Source organism: Budorcas taxicolor, chromosome 9 (genome assembly GCF_023091745.1).
Source record: "Budorcas taxicolor isolate Tak-1 chromosome 9, Takin1.1, whole genome shotgun sequence".
Classification (NCBI taxonomy): Eukaryota; Metazoa; Chordata; class Mammalia; order Artiodactyla; family Bovidae; genus Budorcas; species Budorcas taxicolor.
In genome coordinates, this window is record NC_068918.1 from 90,589,343 (window position 1) to 90,607,433 (window position 18,091).

General features: G+C 40.6%; 1 long non-coding RNA gene across 1 annotated transcript in view; it reads left to right on the plus strand.

Moving 5' to 3' along the window:
* LOC128053476 (uncharacterized) overlaps positions 1-18,091 on the plus strand; it is a 59,158-nt gene that overhangs the window by 18,743 nt on the left and 22,324 nt on the right. Inside the window, exon 2 of the long non-coding RNA XR_008199922.1 lies at positions 6,345-6,443. This is a non-coding gene — a long non-coding RNA (uncharacterized LOC128053476). The remainder of the gene's footprint in view (positions 1-6,344; positions 6,444-18,091) is intronic.

Sequence of the window (18,091 nt, forward strand, 5' to 3'; positions counted from 1 at the left end):
GTGGAATTGATGCAGTTATAAGAAAAAAAGAAGGGAAATGCATATTATCTGAGTACTTACTGTGTGCTAGGCCCCAGACAGAAGATTTATCTGTGTATATATAACTATATGTGTGTGTGTGTGTATATATATATATAGATACACCCTAACTTTAATAAAAATGCTGTCAGTTATTAGTTAAGGTGAACTTTCAACACTAAAATGTGCTTTCCTCATGCAGCTATGAGTGAGACAGTTGAACACAATATATGTGTTCTTCCAAGAATTAGGTCAAGTTCACCATGTGTCTGGCAGAATACTGCAGAGCCTTCTGGTCTACCTTGAGGCCCCCCTCCATGGGGCATGACTCCAGGGTAAGCAGAAGCACAATTTGCAGGAAGGAAACTATTGTCATTATGGTTCAGAATGATCACACCCTCGAGATGAGCTGGCTTCTGATGAGTATTGGTAGCTTTTGCTCTGAAAGAAAAACCAAGGGGTTTTCTGAAACCACAAATGGATAGAAAGAAAGATTTTATGGAAGTCTACTTTTAGCAAATTACCTCTTTGATCAGCAAATGCCTTGACATCTTTCATATCATTTTCATACAACCTCTCTGTACAGATAAAGCTGTTTGAGGAGTTTAAGATGAAAATCAGATGAAATCCTGTGCTGAATTTGGTAATGCCAATCTGAAGACTCTGCAATCCCTAGATAATGAGGAAGTAATAGGAAAACGGGGGCAGTAAAGAACTCCACTCCATAAAAAGGGTTTATCTTTTGTGTCCAGGAAATACTGTGAGACTTTTAAAGAGGTGGGAGCTGGATTCCATGGTGTGGTTCAGGGCTGGCACAGGGGTTAAGTGTGATCCCCTCAGATGCAAGGGGGATCACTCATCCCCCATCTATGGACACAGAGTCAGGCTTACTTGACCCTGTGGAGAAAAGCTTATTTTTTAAATGAAACACATTAGCCTGCTTCCTAGAGGAACTAAGAAAGGGTTATGCTGAGTGGTTCTGGGGAGAACCGAAGGGGTAACAGGGTCCCACCTCCTTCTGTCCCCATGTGCCAGGTGCATCATGCTGCTCAGATCTCTTCAGGGGCCTGATGAAGTGAAGGAGGTTCTGTCAAAGTTGTGGGTGTGAGAAAGGGTGGACAGGGGTGGACCTACAGATCTGCAGCAATCTCTTTCAACTTCAAGTTGAGGAAGCAGTGAAGAAAACATGGGAAGGGTGACCCAGTGGGGGGTGGGTGGGCGGCGTCCTGCTGGTGCTCACATGTGGGCAGACATGGCTGGGCAGCGGGGTTCTACACAAGCAATGTCCAGGCTGTGCTCGCCCCCCAAAAGGGGGAGATGTCTGAGACGCTTCAGTGTGACCCTGGTGGTCCTACTAGCTGATGTGTTTGCTGGCTGATCAGAGCAGGTCTGCCTCCAGGTTCTGCTCTCTGACATGGGCACCAGCCCCAGACAGTTTCTCAGTCATTTGTGTAAAGATTGCCTTTGCAGGTGGTTCCAGTGGTACAGACTCTCCCCGCAGTGCAGGAGACACAGTTGTCGAGGGTTCGATCTCTTGGTGTGGAAGATCCCCTAGAGCAGGAGATGGCAGCCCACTACAGTACCCTTGCCTGGAGAATTCCATGGACAGACGAGCCTGGTGAGCTGCAGCCCATGGGATCACAGAGTCGGTCATGACCGAGCGACTGATCAGTGTGGAGTTTACTCCGTATTTGCAGAGAGCTGCTCCTTGGTGCCCTGTCCTCTGTACCTTCCTCTGAGTGCTGACCTGCCAGGACCAGGTACACTCAAGTCCCTTTCCTTTCTGGCCGGCCCTTTGTCTTTGAGATATTATTTGTATTGAGTATTTTGAGACTTAGTTAACCTGCAATAAAATAATGGACAAAAATAGTTGGGATCTCTTTTGAGGTTGTGTATGTAAAAGCATAGATATGGTATCCATTGAACTTGATTGCAATCTTCTTCATCCACAAGTTGGGAAGAATGATAGTCACAAACTTAATGGCTTATTGGGAAAGTTGAACAAGAGAATGTACTTACCATCTAGTGAAAGCGAAAGTTGCTCAATCATGTCCGACTCTTTGAGATCTCATGGACTCTCAGTTCGTGGAACTCTCCAGGCCAGAATACTGGAGTGGGTAGCCTTTCCCTTCTCCAGGGGATCTTCCCAACCCAGGGATTGAACCCAGGTCTCCTGCATTGCAGGAGGATTCTTAACCAGCTGAGCCACAGGGGAAGCCCAAGAATACTGGAGTGGGTAGCCTATCCCTTTTCCAGAGGATCTTCCCGACCCATGGAATAGAACCAGGTTCTCCTGCATTGCAGGAGGATTCTTTGCCACCTGAGCTCTCAGGGAAGCCCTACCATCTAGTAGTTTTCAGTAAAGTATATGGTTTAGCTGGTGAAAGACAAGCAACAGCTGTAGCTGGAATTATTTTGTCCTGTCTTAGAATAAGAAAGAATTTTAATGGGGAGAAACTCATCAACACGAATAATCTGACATTTATGGTAATGTATGAGTTCTATGAGGATTATGCCATTCCAGTTATGAACAGACATTCAAAACCTTAAAAGCAGGCTTATTTGTCTTTCATAGCTTATTTGTTATTCAAAGGAAGATTGCAATAATGTGGTTTTTATTACCTGCGGCCTCTAATGGGGTTTTGAGACTAGGTTTCTATTTGGGTTCTGAAAGTTGGGAGCTCCTTTGCTGCCATATTTTCATTATCATTTCTGTTCTGTTCAACCTCCCTAACTTAATTTCTAGTTTGGTATTTCTCAAAGTGTGTCCCATGGGCCCCCTCCATTAGGATTATCTTCCAGGGATTTTTTAAGAGTGCAGACTCATTTCAGAAATGGGAATAAGAAATATGCATTCTAGAAAAGCTTTACTGGTAATTCTAAAGTTTGAGAAATGCTGGAAGTTTCAACTAGCCATTGTTTCCCCTAATTATACATTTCTCAAGTCATCTCATGTGCTTCTATCAAATATTTCACTTTCTTCCAAGTATAGAAAATAGCATATAGAATAAAAAAGGCCCAAAGAAGAGCTTAGAACCCATATTCCCAATCTTTTTTGTTAATTAACTCCTTTCAGTTCAGTTCAACTCAATTCAGTCGTGTCCGATTCTTTGTGACCCCATGGACAGCAGCATGCCAGACTTCCCTGTACTTTGCTAACTTTCAGACCTTGCTCAAACTCATGTCCATTGAGTCGGTGATGCCATCCAACCATCTCACCCTCTGTCATCCCCTTCTCCTCCTGCCTCCAATCTTCTCTAGCATCAGAGTATTTTCCAAACATAATATAAATTGAAAGATCTTCTACTTAAAGTAATCTATTGTATACATTTTTTTTTAGTTTTTTATTTTTTTAATTTTAAAATCTTTAATTCTTTCATGTGTTCCCAAACATGAACCCCTCTTCCACCTCCCTCCCCATAACATCTCTGTGGGTCATCCCCATGCACCAGCCCCAAGCATGCTGTATCCTGCGTCAGACATAGACTGGCGATTCAATTCTTACATGATAGTATACATGATAGAATGCATACATTTTCATGTGAAGATTGACTAACCCCTGCTAATCATGCTGTCTTATCATATAATGTGCTTATGTTTATCCAGAAAGTTAGCGTAGATGCTGTGGTGTAGGGACACACAAGCACTCTGATCCTTTCACCTTGTCATTTGAAACATTATTTCATGTAAGTTCAGTTTGCTTACCTTAACACGGAGTTACAAATACTCATTTAATGATATTATGAGGTTATTTTATTATAGTAATATTAGTCTTTTTCTTTCCTGCTAAAAGCCTGAAACCATTTCTATGGGAGATTTCTGTTTATTTGTATTATTTGCAAAAATGTGTCCTGACAGGACTGAGGTTAGGCAGAGGGGTAAGAAGTTGCCCTGGGCTTTGCTTCTAAAAATGCTTTAAGATACAAACTCACAAAGGACAGTAACTCAGATAATGAATTTTTGTGCCAAAAGATGACGTTAAGATTAATGTGCCAGTGAACAGGATTCTCTTTATAAAACCCTAAACTGTAAACAATATTTAATAACAACAAAAAATAGTTAAAACGGAATTTGGAAGTTGCTTCCTATGTGATGGAGAAGATTCTTGAGCAGATCTAGTGAGAATGCACATTTGCTAAATGTGTGAAATTAGTGGGTTCATCTGACAGCCGTTGTCTCTAAGTCTCAAAAATGAGTCTGTAGGTGAAAACCATTCCAAGAGACTCGTGTAAACGTTTTATTTCCTTAGGAGCAAAAATCCAGATCAAAAATGGAGTTGGCCTTCTATAGGAATAGGTCCTCCCGGTAAACCAGGGGTTGTGTTTTTTGTTTTTTTTTTAATTTAATTTAATTATTTATTTTTTTAATTTTTATTTTTACTTTATTTTACTTTACAATACTGTATTGGTTTTGCCATACATTGACATGAATCCACCACGGGTGTACATGCGATCCCAAACATGAACCCCCTTCCCACCTCCCTCCCCACAACATCCCTCTGGGTCATCCCCGTGCACCAGCCCCAAGCATGCTCTATCCAGGGATTGTGTTTTTTAAGCAGCAGTTATTTTCATGTAATGACTTTGATAGAAGTGAAAGGTCTGGGAATTTATTTATATACTTATTTATTTAATGATTAAGCTAGAGAAAGAAAACCTTTTGACCCGTGAGCACGAATGGGTCCAGGGATGCACCTGACTGTCCATCACATGGGAAGCACGTCCAGACAGATGGCCACTTGGGAGACTGCTCCATTCCCATCCCTGGAGATACAGGAACAAGTTGCAGCTGGGCCTGGCTGGGCGGCTGGGCAGCCAGAGGCAGTCTGGAGAGAGACCGCTATTTCTTGCAGCCAAGAAAGCGTGTGCTGACTCTGTGTTTCCCATTTTTTCCCATTTGAAATTAGTTGTTCGTCTTATCAATCACTATTCACTATTTTTTGGGGGGGGGGGAGGCCCTGGGTGAAGCTGACAGGGTTTAGTATTTTTAGCTCCTCTATCGGATTAATGCTTTTCTTTTTGGCTTTAACAAAGCAGCACTCGTCAGGTTAAGATGTAGACAAGAGGCTCAGTACTTGGGAAAATTCTTGTGGACTTAATAAGGCACTTTTACTAATTTTCTTTTTCCCATAGGAATCTGAAGAACTCTTTCAGGATACACAGCCTTTCAAAAAAGCATTCTCCCCGAGGGTCTTTATATCAATAATGCCTAGCTCCTCTCTTCACCAGAAACAATGGAAGCTTTCCAGGAAGTTACTGTTAGTGACCACTGGAGGTGGAAAACCTCCATAGGACCATCCATGGTCTTTAAGAAATGACAAACTGTTGAAAAAAAGTCCATTATTTAAAATAAAAATTCCTCCTTTACAAAAAGAGATACTTAACGCAGCAAAATCCTTTCTAATAAACCTGGTAAAACATTGCTAATAAGTGACTTTATGTTTTTTTTGGAGAGAAAGCATAGCCAGAAGAGCTCAAGTAGTATTAAGAAATTGAAAAAGCAAATTTTATACCAATAAAGGTCCAGGTACAAAAACTATGAGGCTCAATAAAAAATAGAGCCATGAAAACCTCTTGCTCAAAAAGCAGGGGAAAATGTAGTTAAAGTAATAAATTTTACTCTTTAAAATATTTTAGTACTTATAATAGGGGTAACTGATACATGAGTCACAGCATGGACATACACATTTAAAAATAATACTTTTGGTGTTATTTTGTGTAATATAGTAAATACCACTTTATTAATGTGGCATTAATTGATGATATGATTTTTCTAGCTGACTCTACTGGAAAGTCATTTATTAGATCACTGAAACTTCACTTTCAATGTCTATGCATGTGTGCCTCATTTTATTGCCCCTTACAGATTCTGCGTTTTGTATAAATTGAAAGTTTGTGGCAACCCTGGGTTGGGCATATATATCAGCACCATTTTTCCAAGAGCATTTGTTCACTTCATGTCTCCATGTCACATTTTGCTAATTCTGACAATATTTGAAGCTTTTTCACTATTATGTTTGTCGCTGTGATTGATCAGTGATCTTCAGAATTACTATTGGAATTATTCTGTGGCATCATGAATCAAGGCCATAAAAGATGGTGAATTTAATTGATAAATATGTATGTTCTGACTCTTCCACTGACCAGCCATTCCCTCATGTCTCTCCATCTTCTTGGGCCTCCCTGGTGCCTGAAACACAAGAAAATTGAAAATAGGTCAATTAATAACCCTACAGTGGCCTTAAAGTGTTCAAGTGAAAGCAAAGTCAGTTGATGCCATACACGTCATTGTTGTCTTATTGTAACAAATTGCCATGTTTATCCCAGTCTTCAGCGACCGCCACCCTGATCAGTCAGGAGCCACCAACATCGAGGTAGGACCTTCCACCAGCAGAGAGATACACCTGCCAGAAGACTGAGATGATGGTTAGTATTCTTTGGCAATAAAGTATTTTTAATTAAGGTATATACTTTTTAAAGATATAACAATATTATACACTTAATAGAATTTAGTATAAACATAACTTTTATATGCACATGAGGGTTAGCGTTAGTCTCTCAGTTGTGTCTGACTCTTTGCGACCCCACAGACTGTAGCCCACCAGGCTCCTCTGTCCATGGGATTCTCCAGCCAAGAATACAGGAGTGGGTTGCCATGCCGTTCTCCAGGGGATCTTCCCAACCCAGGGATCAAATCTGAGTCTCCTGCGTTGCAGGCAGATCCTTTACTGTCTGAGCCACCAGGGAAGTTCTTTATATGTATTGGGAAACCAAAATAAACTGTGTTTATTATCACTTTATTGAGATATTCACTTTATTGTGATGCTCTGGAGCCAAGCTTGAAATATCTGTAAAGTATACCTGCAATTAAAAATGACATTAATTTCTCATGGTAAATGCCAGATCACAAAAAAATTTTTGATTTTTTTTTTAATTTGAGAGGGGTCCTTTTGCTGATGTAACTTTAGTTGTAACAACATTGGAGTATATTTCTGATAAATCACTCCCAAATATAAATTTTTGTATATTTAAATTGATGATTCTCACTGAACAAGTTTTCTGAAAAGGTTTAACTCTTCATACAAATCAGTTTTGTGCAAATTTGAATTCAAGTGTAAATTTATAAAATGCCATTTTAATGTTTGCTCTGACATTTTCTGAAGTTTGTGGGCGTTGTAGAGGAAACTGGAAGTGACTTCATTATTTGTATATAATACAAAATTCATGTTTATGAACTTTATTACTATAGCTTCAATTGCAAGGAAGAAAGATTTGTCTCCCTTATTGATGAGTGGTTTGTGTGAAGCTTCACAGGCTTCTCTTCCATATAGTGTTTGCTCTTAAAATGTAATTCCCATTCCTAAGCTTGTGGATACTTGCTTTGTAATGCACTAGATTTCAAGACCAGAGGCATTAAACTCTTTTAAAAAATTCTGATAACCTCCTGATAAGCATTATGGTGATGACCATGCAGTCATGTATGGATGTGAGAGTTGGACTATAAAGAGAGCTGAGCACCGAAGAATTGATGCTTTTGAACTGTGGTGTTGGAGAAGACTCTTGAGAGTCCCTTGGACTGCAAGGAGATCCAACAAGTCCATCCTCAAGGAAATCAGTCCTGAATATTCATTGGAAGAACTGATGCTGAAGCTGAAACTCCAGTACTTTGGTCACCTGATGCAAAGAACTGACTCATTTGAAAAGATCCTGATGCTGGGAAGGATTAAAGGCAGCAGGAGAAGGGGATGACAGAGGATGAGATGGTTGGATGGCATCACCGACTCAACGGACATGAGTTTGAGTAAACTCCAGAAGTTGGCGATGGACAGGGAAGCCTGGCGTGCTGCCGTCCATGGGGTTGCAAAGAACTGGACACAACTGAGAGACTGAACTGAACTGATGACCACATGCACAGCTGTATTTTGTAATAATTTACTGACAAATTCAGCTAGTAGTTCCTGTCCAGGTGCTCAGGCTGGAAAGCTGATGGTTGTGCAGCCGCCACAGGAATCAGCTCCAGAGAGATGGGCACTTGTTCCCCCAGCCCTCCTCCCAGGCTGTCCCCAAGTGCAGCATCTCTGCCTCCCACAGCTGTGGCTGCCATTTCAGCCACCAAGCTGATCAAAAGTCCCAACCTGGCCACCTCCTCGAGGGTCCACCGCATCCCAGGCTGCTTCAGGACAGGTACCACTGCGCTTGGCCAGTGGCCTGTGCAGGCGCCCGGGGGTGGTCTGAGGGCTCCATCCTGCGCATGCGCAGGCCCACAGTCGCAGTTCCGTGGTACCGTCTGATTTCACTTGAAAAACTCAAGTTCAAAAGTAAGGTTATTTCCAGACAAGGCAACAGCGCGTCAAACCAATCGTGAGGCCCTTGGCAGCACACGATGCTGCACAACTGCTCCGGACACCCAGAAAGCCCGCTCTGTCTGCGGGCAGAGTTACCTAGAAATACGTAGTGATCTCAACTTTTTGAGAAACTTGTTGCTAAAATGCAGGTAGAATGGTAGAGATATGAACCGACTGTGGAGGGACCATCAGTGGGAACTTATAAAAGAACGTTGAAGAACAGCTCAAAATACGAAGGTTATTTTCATTTGCATATATGGCCTAGAGGCCATTGATTGGTGTCACTTTTTTTTAAAACATAAGCTATAATCACACTGTATTGTAAATAATTTCCACATCTGGTTTCCTTAAAGACTCAGAAGTTCAAGACATTAGTGATTTAATCTGAACACAGAAACCTTGGATAATTTTTTTCTCTCCTGTTATTTCGTAGTTGCCTTTTCCATATTGTATTTGAGAACAACTATTTTTAACAATTTAACGTTGTAGTACTTTTTAGAGTACTACAGAGTATTCAGTTCAATTTCATAGAAATCTTTCTTTGGGGGGCTCATATAGTATTGCTTTTTGTAATAGTTATTCAAGTGATTTCAATTACAAGTTCAGCTATTGTAATCAAGATTGGGAGCATACACAATGAACTGTTTAGAGTAAACAGTTCAACTGGAGAGAAGATAGCAGGGCCATGAACACTCAGATATATCACAGACATCAACCAGATTGTTTTTACAGTGAAATTGAGACCATGGGTTTCTGGCAAGTCAGTTAAATGGAAGTTGATTAAGAATGGGTCAATTGTAGCAGTTCGTCTCCGCAGTACATAATGTGAGATACAAATATTTAGCTCCAAATATACTTTTATAAAGGTCTGTTCTCAAAAGCATTCACAGATGATTATTTTGATTTTACTTAAAAAATCAAACGATAGAGTTTAAATAATTCTCTAGTCTTCTAATGATCCATCTTTATTTTTATTTATTTTTAATTTTTTCTTATTCTGCTTTGTAAGCTTGAATCTTAGAAGTTAGCCTATGTATTAGATAGCCAATACACGTGAAATTGGTTTCTTATTTGAAGACTGCTCTCCTAAGCCTATAGTGTCACCCTCTGTGTGTGTTTGTGCATTTGTGTGTCTCTCTGCTTAGAGGACTTTGTCATAAAAGGCACTAGTTAGGTGAAGACATTTACTAACATTTCTCTCGTTAGGTGAAACAGACATTACATGGCCCTTGTTTTAACTGAGTGGCTTCTTTAATCTTCTGGATAGTCTAAATTTTTTTTTTCCTTGGGTGAAAAAAGAATTGTTTTTGTTGTTCATTCACTAAGCTGTGTTCAGCTCTTTGGAACTCCATGGACTGCAGCATGCCAGGCTTCCCTGTCCTTCCCTGTCTCTCAGAGTTTGTTCAACTTCATGTCCATTGAGTCAGTGATGCTATCAGTGATGCTATCTAACCATTTCATCCTCTGCTTCCCATTTTGCCTTCAGTCTTGCCCAGTATCAGGGTCTTTTCCAATGAGTCGGCTCTTCGCATCAGATGGCCAAAATATTTCAGCTTCAGCATCAGTCCTTTCAAAGAAACAAGCATATCAACATCTAAATACACTGTGTTAGCTCATAGTTGATTAGTTCTTATCAAATGGTGCTTTGGTGTCATGCCATTGACATGAATTGATGGGTCTCAGAAGAAGTACTGACAAACTATTTTTGCATGTTTCATAGACACATTTTTGAGGACATAGTTCAATAAATTCAGTAAGTCTTCTGTATGAGGGACTAACATGTAAATTTCCTTACTATCCTAGTATGAGAAAAAAGTTGTGCTTATTTCAAAAGATCATTTCTATGTTTTTTTCTATGATCAGGCACTCAGAATCAGATCATTTACCCTCTGCTAATTACTGCAAAGGAGCTTAGCACATGTGTTCATCAGCTTCATTTTTTCAAAGCTATAGTTTTTCCAGTAATGTACAGATGTGAGAGTTGGGCCATAAAGAAGGCTGAACAGGGAAGAAATAATCTTTTGAATTGTGGTGCTGGAGAAGACTCTTGAGAGTCCTTTGGACAACAAGGAAATCAAACCAGTCAATCCTAAAAGAAATCAACCCTGAATATTCATTGGAAGGACTGATGCTGAAGCTGAAGCTCCAATACTTTGGCCACCTTGTGCAAAGACCCAGCTCTTTGGAAAAGATCCTTATGCTGGAAAAGACCGAAGGCAATAGGAGAAGGGGACGACAGAGGATGAAATGGTTGGATGGCATCATTGACTCGATGGACATGAGTTTGAGTGAATTAGACAGTGAAGGACAGAGAAGCCTGGGATGCTGCAGTCCATGGGGTTACAAAGAGTCAGACACGACTGAGCAACTGAACAATGGCATATTCAGCATATTTATTTAACAAAAACTTGCTACAATTTGTTAACATTTTAATGCACATCACTGAAAATCATTTTTGTGATGGACTAGAATTAAAACAAGCATGTGTCCTATTAACTCATGAGCTCTTTTTTTCCCCTCATTTTCATCTTCCTGTGTTTAGTTATTATTACCAGGTGCTCCTAAGGAGAGGGACCTGTTTCTCTGATGTTGGCTACTATGTTTCCTTACATCCACATCAGTTCAGTTCAGTTCAGTTCAGTCGCTCAGTTGTGTCGGACTCTTTGCGACCCCATGAATTGCAGCACACCAGGCCTCCCTGTCCATCACCAACTCCCGGAGTTCACTCATACTCATGTCCATTGAGTCGGTGATGCCATCCAGCCATCTCATCCTCTGTCATCCCCTTCTCCTCCTGCCCCCAATCCCTCCCAGCATCAGAGTCTTTTCCAATGAGTCAACTCTTCGCATGAGGTGGCCAAAATATTGGAGTTTCAGCTTTAGCATCAGTCCTTCCAATGAACACCCAGGACTGATCTCCTTTAGGATGGACTGGTTGGATCTCCTTGCAGTCCAAGGTATTCTCAAGAGTCTTCTCCAACACCACAGTTCAAAAGCATCAATTCTTTGGCACTCAGCTTTCTTCTCAGCCAAACTTTCACATCCATACATAACCACTGGAAAAACCATACCCTTGCGTAGACATGGTGCACGTCTAAAAACACGACCTTTCAGACATTCTTCTCATGTCACTGAGAGGGAGGAAAGGAAAAAATATATTGAGAAAGTCATAGTTGCAATCCATAGAGCCCGGAGTAGTGGCGTCATCAAATGCTTCTCACCCTACAAAGTCTCTGAGGGCCCTAGGAGCCTGGCATGGTGCCATCATCAGCCATCCTTTATCCTGGGGGAAATTAAGTGTGTCCTACAAAATTTCCCAATCAAGTTATTCGCTCCTGGTATTCCTGTGACAGGGATCCAGGCCTCGAGCCAACATTAGGGCCTTCACATTCTGGTCACATGTCTTGATAGAGTTCAGAAGTTCTGACGAGGGTCCTGTTTGCAATCTGCAGACATCCCCACTATATTCCCCGTCTCATGCCAACTGTCATCGTTGTATTGTTAATATTTTGTAAAGGAAACTTTTTTTTTGAGCATCAGCTATTAGAGGCCAGCTGAGGGATGAGCCCAAGGGCTTTCCATTTTAATGGAGCCTGCCTGGTTTTTATGCTCTATTTCCCAGCACTTTCAAAATCATGAAGGCGCCAACAGTGCCAGATGGGTCCGGCACTTGAAATAGGGAATTCTCCTCCAGAAGGAGATGAGTGGATGGACAACCCTCCCAGGTGCGCTCCCAAGAGAGCAGACGTGTTGGCCAGTGGGAATGACAGTGGGGTGGACATGCGTTAAAATGGTTGATACTCCAAACACTCTGATTAGGCATTTCTGCCAGATGCTGTCCTCACAAAACTCTTTTAAAACACTGAATAAAGTGGAGAGGTGGATCCCATTGGACAGAACATTTGCTGCAGTCCATTTGCTGATGGTTACCTATTTGATTGCATTATGGGCAATGGTGGGGCTATTGTCATTTAAGGTAAAAATGCCAAAAAAAAAAAAAAAAAATGACAAATGAGCTCAGAGGATACAGCTCTCAGTCCAAACAGAGTTCTGTTTTGTCACCTTTTTCAGTGAAAAAGCAACTGTATGAGATTATCATGTGTGAAATTATCACTGAAATAGGACAAAAGGTCTTCTGACTCACTGATTCAAAACTGCATTCTTACATTGATGTATGGAGTCTGGGGCTATGAGAACTGGAAAAACTGAGCCTGGAGAGTTGTGCTTCAGTCATTGTATATAATACTGGTTTTGGGGGGTTCCTGGGCTTCCCTGGTGGCTCAGACAGTAAAAATCCACCTGCAATTCAGGAGACCCAGGTTTGATCCCTGGATCAGGAAGATCTCTTGGAGAAGGGAATGGCTACCCACTCCAGTATTCTTGCCTGGAGAATTCCATGGACAGAAGAGTCTTCAGGGTTAAAGTCCATGGGGTCACCAAGAGTTGAACATGACCGAGCGACTAACACTGTTACTTTCTTTTGGGACACATGGAGACGTTGGCCAAGTGAGGACTGTGGGCTTCTTGTTTTCAGGTTACTGTTTGCAAAGTAGGGATAGGAGATGGTGAACTTGGGCTCAGCCTTCTGATGTGTCCAACTGGCTTCCAAAAACATGGTGGGCAGGACCTGAGTGTAGAGTGAAATAACTCTGGAGCTCGCACGGAGGGAGCATGTGTATTCATACCTGGAAAAGTAAGACCCTGAGTGGCCTCTCAGAGGGTTCAAGGGCCTCATGGCTGGAGATCCAGAGCACGAGTTGGGCTCTCACACAGGTAGAACCCTTCAAAGGAGAGGAAGGGTGATGACTGGATCACAAAGATGTCAGAACTCAAAGAGCACACGTGCTATTTCACCAACACGAGGGATTTTTTTTTTTCCTGTTGAAAGGCTTTGATATCATCATCTTGAAGTGATTCTTTAAAAAAATAAGTTTGAATAATTCAGTTTTCATCATTTTGCAATGTTAAATGCAAATGAGTTTCAAACTACATGGAATGAATGAGGTGTTTTATGGAAAATGAAAATGATTTATAGTGCTATTCAGTTTATCCCTGGATGGAATTTTACAGATTGACCCTAATTCTAATTTTTCTTTTTTTTTCACCCCCCTCAGAGACTTAACTTACCTATTTTTTACACTCTAAATTTCATAATAACTTTTAATCTTTTAATTTAAAATCACACCTAAAGAAAAAAGACTTGAAAGATATATAATGCATGGTAGTGATGACCTCTGGAGGGTAGAATGATGGGGGCCTATTCACTCTTCTATATTTTAAAAATTATCTTCATGAAGCATGTATTGCTTTTATAATCAAACTGAGTGCATGATGAACTATGAACAGAGGTTCATGACATTGTATAGGAGACAGGGAAAAAGAGCATCTCCAAGAAAAAGAAATGCAAAAAAGCAAAATGGCTGTCCGAGGAAGCCTTACAAATAGCTGTGAGAAGAAGAGAAGCGAAAAGCAAAGGAGAAAAGGAAAGATATACCCATTTGAATGCAGAATTCCGAAGAATAGCAAGGAGAGACAAGAAAGCCTTCCTCAGTGATCAACGCAAAGAAATAGAAGAAAACGATAAAACAGGAAAGACTAGAGATCTCTTCAAGAAAATTAGAGATACCAAGGGAACATTTCATGCAAAGATGGGCTCGATAAAGGGCAGAAACGGTATGGACCTAACAAAAGCAGAAGATATTAAGAAGAGGTGGAAGGAATACACAGAAGAACTGTACAAAAAAGATCTTCATGACCCAGATAATCATGAAGGTGTGATCACTCACACTCAACTGGAGCCACACATCCTGGAATGTGAAGTGAGGTGGGCCTTAGGAAGCATCACTATGAACAAAGCTAGTGGAGGTGATGGAATTCCAGTGGAGCTATTTCAAATCCTAAAAGATGATGCTGTGAAAGTGCTGCACTCAATATGCCAGCAAATTTGGAAAACTCAGCAGTGGCCACAGGACTGGAAAAGGTCAGTTTTCATTCCAGTCCCAAAGAAAGGCAATAACAAAGAATGCTCAAACTACTGCACAATTGCACTCATCTCACATGCTAGTAAAGAAATGCTCAAAATTCTCCAAGCCAGGCTTCAGCAATATGTGAACTGTGAACTTCCATGTTCAAGCTGGTTTTAGAAAAGGCAGAGGAACCAGAGATCAAATTGCCAACATCCGCTGGATCATGGAAAAAGCAAGAGAGTTCCAGAAAAACATCTATTTCTGCTTTATTGACTATGCCAAAGCCTTTGACTGTGTGGATCACAATAAACTGTGGGGAATTTTGAAATAGATGGGAATACCAGACCACCTGACCTGTCTCTTGAGAAACCTGTATGCAGGTCAGGAAGCAACAGTTAGAACTGGACATGGAACAACAGACTGGTTCTAAATAGGAAAAGGAGTCCATCAAGGCTGTATATTGTCACCCTGCTTATTTAACTTCTATGCAGAGTACGTCATGAGAAACACTGGGCTGGAAGAAGCACAAGCTGGAATCAAGATTGCCGGGAGAAATATCAATAACCTCAATATGCAGATGACACCACCCTTATGGCAGAAAATGACGAAGAACTAAGAGCCTCTTGAAAGTGAAAGAGGAGAGTGAAAAGGCTGGCTTAAAGCTCAACATTCAGAAAACGAAAATCATGGCATCTGGTTCCATCACTTCATGGCAAATAGAAAGGGACAAACAGTGAAACAGTGGGTGACTTTATTTTTCTGGGCTCCAAAATCACTTCAGATGGTGATTGCAGCCATGAAATTAAAAGACGCTTGCTCCTTGGAAGGAAAGTTATGACCAACCTAGATAGCATATTGAAAAGCAAAGACATTACTTTGCCAACAAAGGTCCATCTAGTCAAGGCTATGGTTTTTCCAGTGGTCATATATGGATGTGAGATTTGGACTGTGAAGAAATCTGAGCACTGAAGAATTGATGCTTTTGAAGTGTGGTGTTGGAGAAGACTCTTGAGAGTCCCTTGGACTGCAAGGAGATCCAACCAGTACATCCTAAAGGAAATCAGTCCTGAGTGTTCATTGGAGGGACTGATGTTGAAGCTGAAACTCCAATACTTTGGCACCTGATGTGAAGGATCCACTCATTTGAAAAGACTCTGATGCTGGGAAAGATTGAGGGCAGGAGGAGAAGGGGACGACAGAAGATGAGATGGTTGGATGGCATCACTGACTCAATGGACATGGGTTTGGGCATACTCCGGGAGTTGGTGATGGACAGGGAGGCCTGGCGTGCTGCGATTCATGGGGTCACAAAGAGTCAGACATGACTGAGCGACTGAACTGAACTGAACTGAACCAATGAATACTATTTACATTTTTTTCTAAATAAGAATTTTGTTGTTGTTCAGTTGCTCAGTCATGTCTGACTCTTTGTCACCCATGGGCTGCAGCAGGCCAGGCCTCCGAGTCCATCACCAACTCCTGGAGCTTGCTCAAACTCATGTCCATCAAGTCAGTGATGCCATCCAACTCATCCTCTGTTGTCCCCTCCTCTGCCTGCCTTCAATCTTTTCCAGCATCAGGGTCTTTTCTAATGAGTTGGCTCTTTGCATCAGCTGCCCAAAATATTGGAGCTTCAGCTTTAGCATCAGTCCTTCCATTGAATATTCAGGACTGATCTCCTTTAGGATGGACTGGTTTGATTTCCTTGCGGTCCAAGGGACTTCAAGAGTCTTCTCCAATACCACAGTTCAAAAGCATCAGTTCTTCATCAATCAGCATTGATATCCCAACTCTTACATCGGTACATGAGTACTAGTAAAACCATAGCTTTGGCTATATGGACCAAAATAAGAATACTCCACCAATATATTTTTCAAGCCCACTAAGCTGTCTGCTTCCTTTAACACACATGAACACCCTCACTGAAAACCTATATATATACATACATATATATATATGATACTAAGTCTTCAGAATTTTTTAGTTTATGTGTTTATATGTATGGTGTTAGTTTCCATGTAACACTGGAGATCATATCACATCAGAATCATTGAGTAAAGTGCCTGTTTCATTGCCTACACTGAAATGCCAAGGAGAAAAGTTAAATAAATTTCTGGCTTCCACCCCTTCTACATCGGTTTTTTTTTGTTGTTTATACATACATATATATATATAGTTTTGTAAAGATATAAAAAGCTGAGAATAGATGTATATTACTCAGAATTTTGTATATAATTTGTATATGATTATGCATATAATACAAATTTTAGCATTTCTCTTTGTATAGTCACTTCACTAAATATTGAAAGTGTTTTTACAATTATTCTATTAATAAGTCAGTTATATATAGGATCAAAAGGGAAACACCATTTGGGTAAAGTGTGTTAACTCTTCAAATGGTGATGAATACAGGCCCATAGTATTCTATAATTGGTCTCTATACTAAACCTATCTTAGTTAGGAATATTTTATTCCATTGTTGGGATACAGTTGGGAATTTCAGTAGCTGAAATACCTTCTTGATATTGAGAATATCTCCCATGAAGCAGAAATACAGAACAAAAATGGTCTTCTGCTTGGTAACTAGCAAATTTGCTGGCAGTTGAAAAGTGTGGCTGTTATACAGAAGGGGTTTTAGTCATTCAAAATCTTGAAGGCTTTTATAACTGAACCTGTTACTTAAATATCATTTTACAATCTTGTATTTTAAAAATTAAATGCTTAGAGGGAAACAATCTTCTTCAATATATTGGAATCATAGTGTATTAGAGGAGAAAGAAATATTAAGTAATATTTAGTCAGATCTCATTTTATAATTTTAAGTAAAAGGCTGAGTTCTAAGCAAAAAGATAAAGAATTACCAAAACAAATTGTGTGCATGATACACAATTGAGGAAATTCAAGAAGATATTCAGAAATACATTTTTTTCAGGAAAAAAAATAATTGTTATGATTAGTGGTTTGGGAGTGCTGTTTAATAAAAAAATATGTGCCCCCCAAATCATGATGATATTGTTTGCTTTTCTTTTAGTTTTTGTTTTAACTTTTTATTTAGATTATCTTTTTTTCTCAAATTAGTTGAGTCTATAGTGTTAGGTCAGAGAAGGCAATGGCACCCCACTCCAGTACTCTTGCCTGGAAAATTCCATGGACGGAGGAGCGTGGTAGGCTGCAGTCCATGGGGTCGCCAAGTCAGACATGACTGAGCGACTTCACTTTCACTTTTCACTTTCATGCATTGGAGAAGGAAATGGCAACCCACTCCAGTGTTCTTGCCTGGAGAATCCCAGGGACGGGGGAGCCTGGTGGGCTGCTGTCTATGGGGTGGCACAGAGTCGGACACGACTGAAGTGACTTAGCAGCAGCATAGTGTTAGGTGCGGAGATCAAGACATTTTTCCACTTCTAATTAATGGGCTACAATTAATTGGAAAGATCTTTCTTTCCCAAACGGGCTGCAATGGAACTTTCATCGTAGACCTGGTGACTGTGTGCTCGGGACCCTTGTGTGCTCTCCGTCTACTACGGTGGTCTGTGCGTCTACCCTCACCCACCACCACCCCATATTCACGTCAGGGTTGTATGTTCTCCAGGTTTACTCTTTATGAACGCTGGCTTGGCATAGATCTTTCTCGTTTGTATGTAGATTTTAAAATTAAGTTGCTTTACAATTTCTGCAAAATAAACCTTCTGGGATTTTTATTAGAATTTCATTGAATCTTTGAAATAAATGATAATTGAGTTTCTTAATGATATTGAGGTAT